This window comes from Danio rerio, chromosome 25 (assembly GCF_052040795.2).
Source record: "Danio rerio strain M-AB ecotype USA chromosome 25, GRCz13ab, whole genome shotgun sequence".
Classification (NCBI taxonomy): Eukaryota; Metazoa; Chordata; class Actinopteri; order Cypriniformes; family Danionidae; genus Danio; species Danio rerio.
This window is the reverse complement of record NC_141045.1, coordinates 15,979,795-15,991,982: the sequence shown is the minus strand read 5'-3', so window position 1 is coordinate 15,991,982 and position 12,188 is coordinate 15,979,795. Positions and strand designations below refer to the sequence as shown.

Genomic DNA, 12,188 nt, shown 5'->3' with positions numbered 1-12,188 from the left:
GCGTTTAATCAAAATCAATCTGAAACGTTGCGATTTTTAATAATATTTATAATTGCAGCAACTGTTTAGAATCAATAGCCCCTTTCACACATACAGACCTTTCCGGAAAATTGCCGGCAATTTTCCGGAAAGGTTGTATGTGTGAACAGGTCCTTTTTGAAAATAACGGTAAATTCGTTTTGGCTATTTTCCGGAAAGAGAAGTTGTAACATTACCGGCAATTTGCCGGAATGCTGCGCTGTGTGAATGCAGAAGGAAGATTCCCGTAATAAGCGCGTGCACGTCTAGAACGTGCTGACGTGAGAAGTCTGCTTTAGCCAATCACAACAGTCAGACGCATTTACGTCCGCGCGGTTTGTGAGAATAAAAGCCTTTGAATATTTTTCCAGACACATTTAGCTGCTAGAAGTTAGTCAGATCACGTTTATATGTTCTTCTTAATGCCAACTGTGTAAATAATCATCGATGAGATGCTTATGATAAGCCGTTGTTTGTTTACGTTCGTGTGCCTGTGAAACAGCCTGTGAGCGCCTGCACACGCACATATTATGAACATCTCGACATGCGAAAGTGATCCTGCGAAAATTGTTCACAATATTGATCATCCACAGAGTTTGTAATTTAGTCAAATGTTTACAAATACAAACGCAGCCGTTTAAAGCTCATTCATGTGGTGAATGATGTCAGAATTTACCGCTATTTTGGAATGGATGTGTGAATGCTCTTTTCCGGAAAAGTTCCGTAACGTCCTCGCCTGTGTGAACAGCGCTTTTTTCAATATACCGGTAAACTCTTTCCGGAAATTTTCCGGATATTTACCGGTATCACTGTGTGAAAGGTGCTATTAAAAGTGTCCAAGAAGATGTCTAAAATCTTAAGACGCATGAACCCAGAGACTGTAGATGCATGTCACTGATGAGAAGATCACAGATGTTTACTGTATGATGACCGAAATGATCTAAGGATGTTACAGCTTGACGTTGTGTGAACGTTACCAATATGAGGTCTATCAGATACTGGATTTTATTTGCCATAACTGACGAATAAATATAAGTATTTGACATCAATATGACTTGTTTATGATGTTGGCTGGATGTTGGATTTTGGTCACTTTCCAACACAACCCAAAATCAACCAAATATCAACGTCATTTGACGTCGTTATTGGACAACAAAATTTGATTGTTTATAGACACTGGCAAGGAATTGAAATTTGGTCACCTGACATTACAAACGAAATCTAACGTAATATTAACATTGTAAGATGTCATGTGCCTGCTGGGCAATAACTAAATGTCTAGCCATCAGCATCAGGAATGTTGTTTCTCTAGACTGTTTTAAGAAACTTTTCAAGACTCACTTTTTTGCTGTTGCTTTTAATTTAGGCTGAATATTTTTGTCACTTTTAATTATTAAAATTTGTTGTTCATATTTTATTTTCTTATTGTGCAGTTTTTACAGTTTTATTATTGTTCTGCTTTGTTACTGTTTGGCCTGTATGCCTTGTGCTTTGAGTCTGAGAAAAGCGCACTATAAATGAAATGTATTATTATTATTAACTAGATTTTGTTTCTTATTTAAAAATATTTCATAATAAAATAGTTACATTTACATATTGACGCACCAAATTAAATTTTTTAAACTTCAATTACTAGATTAAAATCTTTTATTTCCTTGTTTTAAATATATTTTGACTTCAAGTATTATTTTTATATAGGATAATTTGTGTATAATATTATCTTATCATATTTTAACTTGTATATTATCTTATATTATTGTACAAAATATAGATGTACATCTTAGATGTGTTTATTTTCTAAAAATAAACAAATGTATTTAATTCACAATAATTATTATTATGTACTTTACCACACTTATGAGCACAAATATTCCAATACTTGTGCGTGTGTATTTGTGTGTATTTGTGTGTGTGTTCTGCTCCAGACTAAGCGTGCCTTTGATGCTGCAGGTGAGCCGGTCCCAGAATCAGTCGCCTCCTTTGCATAAGCACTAATGACAGCAGCCAGCGCATGTAAATGAAGACGCCTCGCTCTGATTGAGAGAAAGCAATGTGGCTGAGTAACCGCACACTAATCATCCCAGCGGGAAGCTCCATCTGATTCAGTCCCATCATTCCGCATGTGTTCAACATCGGCCCATTTAAATGTCAGGCCGTGATGGGCCACCCCAACTGCAGACGGGGGAGGGCCGGGAGACGGCATGTTTGGGGAAGGGGGGAGCGGTTGTGATCTGATGAGACGAAATTACCTTTTAATTAGTCGATTCTTTAGACTTTCATAATTGTTTTGGTCTTACAACAAATGCGAGGCCTGTAATTTTGGAAAAGCTATTTTCAGGATGAAAGCCCAGAGAGAGTTTGAGAGGTACAGATAGGAAGGGCTGGAAATTAAAACGATGATTTAGTCGTTGAGGGTTTGTGTTTTAACTGCACTCAACTGGTTACAGTTTCATTCAAACTTTTTTAAAAGAAGGTTACTTATTATTATTATTATTATTATTATTATTATAACTGTAGTTTTGCATTTAGAACTCAAGCAGACACTAGCTTTCGTTTATCAATAAATCAAGTTAAATCAAATTTAGTTCAGTGCAGTCATACTTTAGCATGATTTAACACTGCTAATGTGTTTTCAACTGGTTAGCATGTTTTAGCACACATAAATACAATGTTACCATAATTCTAGCATGAGCATATAAAATCGTTTTGGCCTTACAACTAATGTGAGGTGTGGAAATACAAATTTATATAATCTAGTTTCTAAACAACAATAATCTACATATTCCGGGAGTTTTCTGGGAGATAGATCAATGCGGGAGATGGGTCTGAAATACGGGAGACTCCCGGGAAAAATGGGAGTGTTGGCAGGTAAGCTTTCAAGCTGGTCAAGTGGCAGGACGGGTTCTCAGGTGACTCAGTACTTTATTTGCATCCTTTGCTCTAAGTGTTTAGTACATTATTAGCAATATTTAGTCCAGTTTTGTCATACTTAAGCATGATTTAACACTGCTAACAAGTTTCAATTTGTTAGCATGTTTTAGCACACATAAGCACAAAGTTAGCATAATTTTAGCATGAGCGCATAAATAGAATGTTTTTTTTTTTTTCAGATTTTCATAACCATTTAGGTTTTACAACAAATGCGAGGCCTGTAATTTTGGAAAAGCTATTTTCAGGATGAAATCCCAGAGAGCGTTTGAGAGGTACAGATAGGAAGGGCTGGAAATTATACCGATGATTTAGTCGTTGAGTGTTTGTGTTTTTATTGCACTCAACTAGTTACAGATTAACTTTTTTACTGGTAAAAGCCCTGCTGAAAAATCCATCTTAAACCAGCTTATGCTGGTTGGCTGGTTTTAGCTAGTTGACCAGCCTGGTTTTAGAGGGGTTTTGGCCATTTCCAGGCTGGTTTCCAGCCATTTCCAGCCTGGTCTTAGCTGGTCAGGCTGGAAAATTACCAACGAAATCCAGCTAAAACCAGCTTGACCAGCCTGGTTTAAGCAGGACATAGCTGGTTTTGGCTGGACTCCCAGCTTGGCTGGTCAAGCTGGTTTTAGCTGGTCATCTCCCAGCCTGACCAGCTAAGACCAGGCTGAAAATGGCTGGAAACCAGCCTAGAAGTGGCCAAAACCCCTCTAAAACCAACCTGGTCTACCAGCTAAAACCAACCAACCAGCCTAGGCTGGTTTAAGCTGGATTTGTCAACAGGGAGAAGGTTACTTCATCACTTGCTATTATCACTAATTTGCATTCAGGACTCACACTAACACACTAGCAGTGTTTTGCACATTACTAGCAAGATTTAGTTCAGTGCAGTCATACTTCAGCATAATTTAACACTGCTAACATGTTTTTAACTTGTTAGCATGTTTCTAGAATTATAGCATTTTAGCATGTTTACCACACATAAACACATAATTAGCACAATTCTAGCATGAGCGCATATGTAGAATGTTTCTTTAGACTTTCATAATATTTTGGTCTTACAACAAATGTGAGCACTATTATTTTGAGAGCTATTTTCAGGATGAAAGCCCAAAGAGAGTTTCTCTACAGATACAGGACGGGCTGGAAATTATAGCAATGATTTAGTCGTTGAGTGTTTCTGTGTTTTAATTGCGCTGGTTACAGTTTTAATTGAGCTTTTTTACTGGTAAAAGAAGGTTACTTTATCGCTTACTTGCTATTAGCATTAATTTGCATCCAGGACTCGCAGTAACACACTAGCAATCCATACTGTATTTAAAATAAGTGACATTTATTTTTCCCTATTTCAGTGTTCTTATCTTTTGCTCTGTGAGTATTTAGCACATTATTAATATGATTTAGTCAGGTTTTAGTATGGCTTATCCCTGCTAACATGTTTTTAGCTATGGTTAGCATGTTTATAGCATAATAGGCCTACCATGTTTAACGTAGCATATTTTAGCACAAATAAGCACAATATTAGCAAACTACTATGATTTATAACATTGATAAAATGTATTTACATGTTAATAGCATTATTTAACACTACTAGCATGTTTTACCACATGTTATGCACATGACATGATAGCTTATGTAGTATTTTTCATATGTGCTAGCAGTGGGCTCGAACATATTAACAGTTATTCAAGCAAAAACCATGCTTTATGTTAAAAAGTTATTAATTTATCATGCTAGAAAAATGTTAAAATGTGTGTTAGCAGTGTGTTAAATTACATTGTAAAAATCAATGCAAGAATGCTTGCAGTGTGCTTAATAATGCTAGAAACACATTAGCTATCTGCTAAATCACATGCTAACAATATGCTGGCATAATGAATTTTGACAGGGATTGAGTTATGTTGTTCTTTGATTTGTATTTAGCACATTGTTCACATTTTTACATAGCTGTAACATTTTGACCATAGTTTAGCCAATTTTTTTGGAACTGCTAACATATTTCCTACATGATTTACTATTAATAACGTAACAATTAGCATGTGTCTAGCATAAATAAGTACCCTGCTTTTCTGTTATATCATGTTTCTGTTTGATGATGTTAGCATGTTTTTGGATGTTACTACCACGTGTCTAACTTTATTCAGCCCAATTGTAGCATGTTTCTAGCATGATTTTAACATGCTGCTAGCGTATGCCTGGCGACATAAAGCTACACTCTTTAGCAAGTGGTTAGAATTTTCTAGCATGATTTAACACACTGCTAACACATTTTAACATGGCTAGCCTGCTTCTATCATGAATGAGCACACTGTTTCCATTCTTTAACACACTGCTAGCATGTTTCTAGCGGTTTAACACCCCGCTAGCGTGTTTTATAATAGTAAGTAAGAAGTCAGGCTAGTTTCTGTGACTGATCTTTGACCTCAGCGCTGCTCGTCGTGTCGTGTTGGCTTTTATGAGTGTCCACTTTACTCTCAGCTCTTTGAATTATTGATTCTTTTCCGAATGAAATATTAAAGTCCCCCATCTGTGTCTTCTTCACTGTGATCTGCTCCTCTAGTGTGCACATCTTGAAGCATAAACAGAGCAATACTGATATTATAAAAATAGTGAAAGAGAAAATGAGTTGTGGCACTAGAATGGTGTAACGTCTGATTTAGATGTTATTTCTGATTTAAATCTGACTTTACATTTGCCAGAACACACACATTACACTTTTTATATTATCTTTTTATATTTTATATTATTAAAATATTCTCAAATGTTTTAGAAGTTAAAATGTAAATATTTTCAATATATAATATTATATTATATTTACATTTATTTGAATATTTATATATACATTTTTATTATCTTCATATGTGTCCTTTAAAAATAGGAATTTAAATAATTATTCATGTTTAAATTAAAGAAATTAAATAAAATTATTCCATGTTTTAATATAAACTTATTATTTTTGTCTATAAACTGAACGTGCAAGTGTGAACAAGTTCTATAGTTATGGTGATATAATGCTTTTGTAATTTATTGCTATGTGATTAAAATGTTGATTAAAAAGATTTATATACAAACTAAATGTGTATATATTTACGATAGAAAATTAATGTGTTTGGTTGTCATGATGCATGATGCTAAAAAATGAAAATAAATGTAATGTTATATGATATTGTTTTATCAAATAGCTACTAACTAGCTGGAACAATAAAGTTTAAAAGTACTTGTTTAGATCATGGAGTTCTGTTTCCCCCTAGTGGTCTGAAAAAAATATAACTTATCTTAAACCAGATTTCTATACTTTTATTGAATCATACAATGAAAACCCATTAAATAATTTGAAAGAAAAATGCCTATTAATAAAATAACTGAAATTGATTAATGAATAATAACAATAATTTATATTATCATCATTAGTAGTAGTAGTAGTAAAGATATTTCTTGTTACTGTTTTAAACATTTGCACATTTAACTCATGGAGTATTTATTTACTTATTATTATTATTATTATTAATTTATATATATATATATATATATATATATATATATATATATATATATATATATATATATATATATATATATATATATACACACACAGTATATGTATGTATGTGCATGTATATATATATATATATATATATATATATATATATATATATATATATATATATATATATATATAGTTGTTAGCACACTTGCAATAAGCAAGAAGGTCACAATTAGGTCAGTTGCCATTTCTGTGTGGAGCTTGCATGTTGTTCCTGGGTTTGAGTGGGTTTCCTCTGGGTGCTGTAGTTTCCCCCACAGTCCAAAGTCATGCGCTATATGTAAATTGAATAAACAAAATTGGCTATAGTGTATGTATGTAAATGTGAGAGTGCATGGGTGTTTTCCAGTCATGGGCTGCAGCTGGAATGGCATCCGCTGTGTAAAACATATGCTGGATAAGTTGGCGGTTCATTCTACTGTGGTGACCCTTGATGAATAAAGGGACTGAGTCAAATGAAAATTAATATATATATATATATATATATATATATATATATATATATATATATATATATATATGTGTGTGTGTGTGTGTGTGTGTGTGTGTGTGTGTGTGTTGTAAATGCATAGTTAAATGTGATGACTGCGGCATGTGTTATGAGCCAAGGCAAATTCAGATCCTTAATAAAGTCAATTCATATCATCAACAGCCATATCAGCTAATACTAAAACATAATGTCATGTATTATTAGGGAGTGAGATCTTGCAATAAAGAAGTACTAATGACACATTCCTGAAATATTCCCAGTGTGAGCACATTCACTTTTTTCCCCCAAAAGAATGCATAAATTAATGAAAGGTTGTTGTTTGTTTTTTTTATTTTAGAAAACAACAAAGCACGGTGGAAATCATTCAACATCCCACAATGATAAACCGGTAGTTTAAATTAATTATCACATTAATTTAAACTACCGGTATGCTGAACATGAACCGTGAACACAGGCATGATGAAAACATCACTTCAGTCAAGTGTAAACTGACCTAAACACAAACAAACAAAACAAAGAAAATTCATTTAACATCCATTTATATAATTAAACTCACAGATAGAAAAATTATGAGATACATTTTTAAAAAGCTAAGTGCAATTAAGCAAGCACAAACCAAATCTATCAATTATGATTGAATCGTGAATTGTAGATGGTTCTAAGGTAACACGTTACAATGCACTGTAAAACACAACAGTCCTCATGACCACAACTTAAATAGAGTAAGTTCACGATACTCCATATAGATTTGTTTCAAATGGTTTGTTGCTATCGATTTCCTCAAAAGGTTTGAGTTGCCTTAACTTACTGGGTTTTCTGCTTGAGTTCTCTTCATTTATCAGGGTTTACAGTGCTCAAGTTTCTTCATTTACTTTAATGGAGTAAGTTCAAAGTAATCATTTGGATTAGTTTTTTTTTACTTGAATGGTTTGTTGCAATCAGTTTTCTCAAACAGTTTGAGTTGGCTTAATGTTTTGGGTTTCACTGTGTAAGATTGTATTAGTTAATGTTAGTTAATGCATTTACTAACATGAACAAACAGTGAACAATACATTTATTACAGTATTTGTTCACGTTAGTTACTGAAAATAAATGTTCACTGTTTACTCAACGTCAACAAATATGGATTTGGATGTTAATAATGCATTAGTAAATGGTGAATTATGATTAATAAATGCTGTACAACTATTGCTCATAATAAGTTCCTGTTAGTAAATACATTAACTAATGAAATGTTATTGTAAAGTGTGACCAGTACTACTTGATATTTTGGATTATGCATGCATACTTCCACAAGATGGAGCCAAAACCTTTAAAAACTGAGATTTGCCTATTACAGATCTAACTGTTTTCTCCACATTTCATCAAATGATTTCAGATTAAAATACAATGGTTTATAAAATAACGGTTACCATTAAAATGTATAAATCTCACTCTTGGCCTACCAGTAATTCACTAGTTCAATCAACATCTCAAAGCTGGGACTGGTGAAGAGAGGGATTAAAAATAGAATTTTGTATATCTAAAATAACAAAACATATACATATTAATACATATAAGTAAACCTCTTATCTGATTGTGTTTGTGGTCCTGGAATATGTATATGTTGCAGATTTTGGCCATGTGATATTGAACTGAACAGCATTAATTGGTTTCTAAGATTAGAGATGGATAGGTTTAGGATTTTGTCAGGATCAAGATCAGACATAGGATTAGGACTGTTACAGGGATTAAGAAAGGACAAGAAAGAATAAGGGACATGCAGAAAAGCAAGGTTAGAGTTACTGGTATTATACAGAGAATATAAGCATGGCAAATGTATCATTGTTAAACCACTACACAAAACATGCCCCAAGAACATTCTTGGGTACGCAAAAATATAGAAACATTCTGTATGTTATCATTCTGCAAGCGATATAATAATGTTCCATAAGAATGACATAAGATAACTCTTTCAGTTTTAGAAACAAGGTTTAAAGGGATAGTTCGCCCAAAAAATTCACATTTGCTAACTATTTTGTCAACCTCAACTGATTCCAAACCTTTATGAGATTCTTTCTTCTGTTTAGCTCAAATGAAGATATTTTGAAGAAAGCTGAAAACCTGGAACCAACGAATTCCATAGTAGGAAAAACAAATACTATGAAAGTCAAGGGTTTCTGGTTTCCAGTATTCTTCAAAATGACTTCTTTAAAGGTCAACAGTAGAAAGACAGTCACAGGTTTTAAAAAAGTGAAGAGTGAGTAAATGATGGTACAATTAAGCCTACACTAACTGAGAAAATTATTGTCGCCAATCCAAGGTTTAGGAACAACAAATAATAACTTGACTTCTAGATGATCACTTGGTATCAGAAGTGGCTTAAATGAAAAGCAAAGGCCTTTAGATAATGCTTACTTTACCTAAATAAAATATAATCATGCCTTGAATTTGAATTATTTAATAAGGACAGTAAGGTCTGACTTTGCTTAGACAAACATCTGGTCACTTAACAGAAATATTACACAGTATAGAATATAAAGTCATAGTGCAGTGGAAAAAGAATTATTATTGTGTCTGACTCCCATGAGCTTAGAGGACTGCATTCATACATCTCTGCAATGAATCAAATAACTCATTAACAAAGTCATCTGGAATGGCAAAGAAAGCATTCTTGCAGGACTCCCAGAGTTCATTAAGATTCTTTGGATTCATCTTCAATGCCTCCTCCTTCATCTTACCTCAGACATGCTCATTGATGTTCATATCTGGTGACTGGGCTGGCCAATCCTGGAGCGCCTTCACCTTCTTTGCTTTCAGAACCTTTGATGTGGAGGCTGAAGTATGAGGAGCACTATCTTGCTGAAGAATTTGCCCTCTCCTGTAGTTTGTAATGTAATGGGCAGCACAAATGTCTTGATACCTCAGGCTGTTGATGTTGCCATCCACTCTGCAGATCTCTCTTGCACGCCCCCATACTGAATAGGGTTGGGTGCCGAAACCCAGCGGTGCCATTATAGCACCGATACCTTGGTAACTGTTATGTACCGGTATTAAATCAGCGTATGAATTCGGTGCCTAATTCCGGGGCTGCGGCACAAACGTAAAAAGCATCAAAGGAGTGCATGAAAAAAGGCACATGCGTCGTGTAAAAGCATCACTAAACATTTAATTCTAAACAACTTTGAGGAATACGGACAGGCGATATCAGGCGTTTGTTATTGTCGCTAGGGAACAGACGCACGCAACTCACGCAGTACAACACATTCAGCCTGGTTTTCGGGGAGCGAAAGCAAAGCGACGCTCTTCAGATCACGGCGCATGATTACGTTCTTCCAATTTGGTTAAACTAAGCATTCTAAAGTGTATTTTACAAGCAAGGATTCTCAAGCAGGTGCATTTTTCAGCATCAGTTCCCTGCATTCGTCAGAAGTTGACGCCCAAATTGACACAGGTAATAAAAAGATGCAGTCTTGAATTTACAAACAGTCGGCAAGTACCAAAGAACAGATGTAACATGTAACACATTGATCAAATGTAGTTTTCAGTCACGCTCATGTAAGTCATATTCAACTCACTTAGTTTTGCCTTCATTCATTTTTGATTTCCGTCTTCAACACAGGATTTATTTACAACACATTTTTAAACACAATAGTTTAACTCGTTTCTAATATCTACTTTATCTTCCACAAGGTGACAGCCAGTGCATAATATTTTACTAGTTATTTTGCAAGTTGTATTCAGTCCCAGTATTTTATAGTCTTTTATTTAGATTAAAGTGTAATTTAGACTTAATCAAACTACGAAAGTTTAAATAATTAGTCAAATGATTTTGTAACTGATTTGTTGTGTAAATCAAAAATATACAGTAAATATTTCTTAAGGAAGCTAATAATACTGACCTTATTTTTATTAAAATTAAAAACGGCTTTTATTCACGAAATAAACAATAAGAAATAGGACTTATTATGACTCCAGTATAATTATTTTTTAGGAAACACAAACATTTTCAGAAACATTATCTTAAATGAATGGGAGGGCAAAATATATTGATTTCAACTGTAGGCCTGTCTGTTAAAGTTTACAGGTGCAGCAATGTGCCTTGATGTACTTGAATGTTAGAAATGTGTTCTCCTACACCAGTACAAAGTCACTTGTCAAATAAATGAACAAGGAAGATTATTTTGAGTTTAAGTTATTTAATTATCTTGCTTATGAAGACTGCAGAGTGATGCATGAACAAAAATGACTTTGAATAATGTTTTAAGTATTTTGTGATGTACATGTTAAAATGTGCTCCTAATAGTAAGTGGCCCCTGCCTGCCCCCCACAGGTTAGTAGTAAGCTAATGTAATTTCATAATGCAAATCTTAAATTCATGCTAACCAACAAATGATCAAATGAAATGTATTAATGTAATACAATATGAATTAATATTTACTTTAATCTGTAATTATATTGTTCTATTAAAAAGATTTTTAAAAATATTTTGTCAAATAAAATATTTTTTAGGAGTCATTCACCGTCATTTTGTGACTAAAAAGTATCGATTCAGGCACCGTTTTGGCACCGGTATCGTTTTAAAAGTATCGATTTAGCACCGGTATCGAAAAAAAACCAAGCGATACCCAACCCTAATACTGAATGTAACCCCAAACCATGATTTTTCCTTCAACAAACTTGACTGATATCTGTGGAAATCTTGGGTTCCAATGAGTCTTCTGCAGTATTTGTGATGATTGGAATAAGGAAATTCTACCCCATAAAAAATACGTTTATAGTTTTGTCAAAATCCTTCCAAAATGTTTGACAATGTTCTGACAATGTTGCTCGATTTGCTTGTTATTTTCTACTGACATTGACGCTGTTATCAATTTAGTTATATTTATAACTATAATTCTTGCTGCTCTGCTGCTATGAACAATGACATATTAGGAAATGATCGAAGATCCACCAATCATATTTAAGTATTCTAAAAAATTGTATACTAAAAAAATTAATAATTGATATTAGTAATTGATGGGCTACAGAAATTATTAGAAAACATTGCACAGCTGAGTGGCCACTACATTTCGGATGTGCATCAGTTTTTAATATCTTAATGGATCTGAGTCTTTCCCAGTGATGGGTTGCGGCTGGAAGGGCATCCACTGCGTAAAAACTTGCTGGATAAGTTGGCGGTTCATTCCGCTGTGGCGACCCCGGATTAATAAAGGGACTAAGCCGACAAGA

General features: G+C 33.9%; 1 long non-coding RNA gene across 6 annotated transcripts in view; it reads left to right on the top strand.

Moving 5' to 3' along the window:
* LOC137489337 (uncharacterized) overlaps positions 1–12,188 on the top strand; it is an 83,862-nt gene that overhangs the window by 26,322 nt on the left and 45,352 nt on the right. The window contains exons 3-4 of one of the 6 annotated variants that reach the window (XR_015526365.1): positions 1,969–2,808; positions 2,878–5,484. The exons of 4 other annotated variants lie outside the window; for them this stretch is intronic. This is a non-coding gene — a long non-coding RNA (uncharacterized LOC137489337). Of the gene's footprint in view, positions 1–1,943; positions 2,809–2,877; positions 5,485–12,188 lie in introns of those variants that run through there. One more of the 6 variants, XR_015526366.1, reaches the window with a different exon arrangement.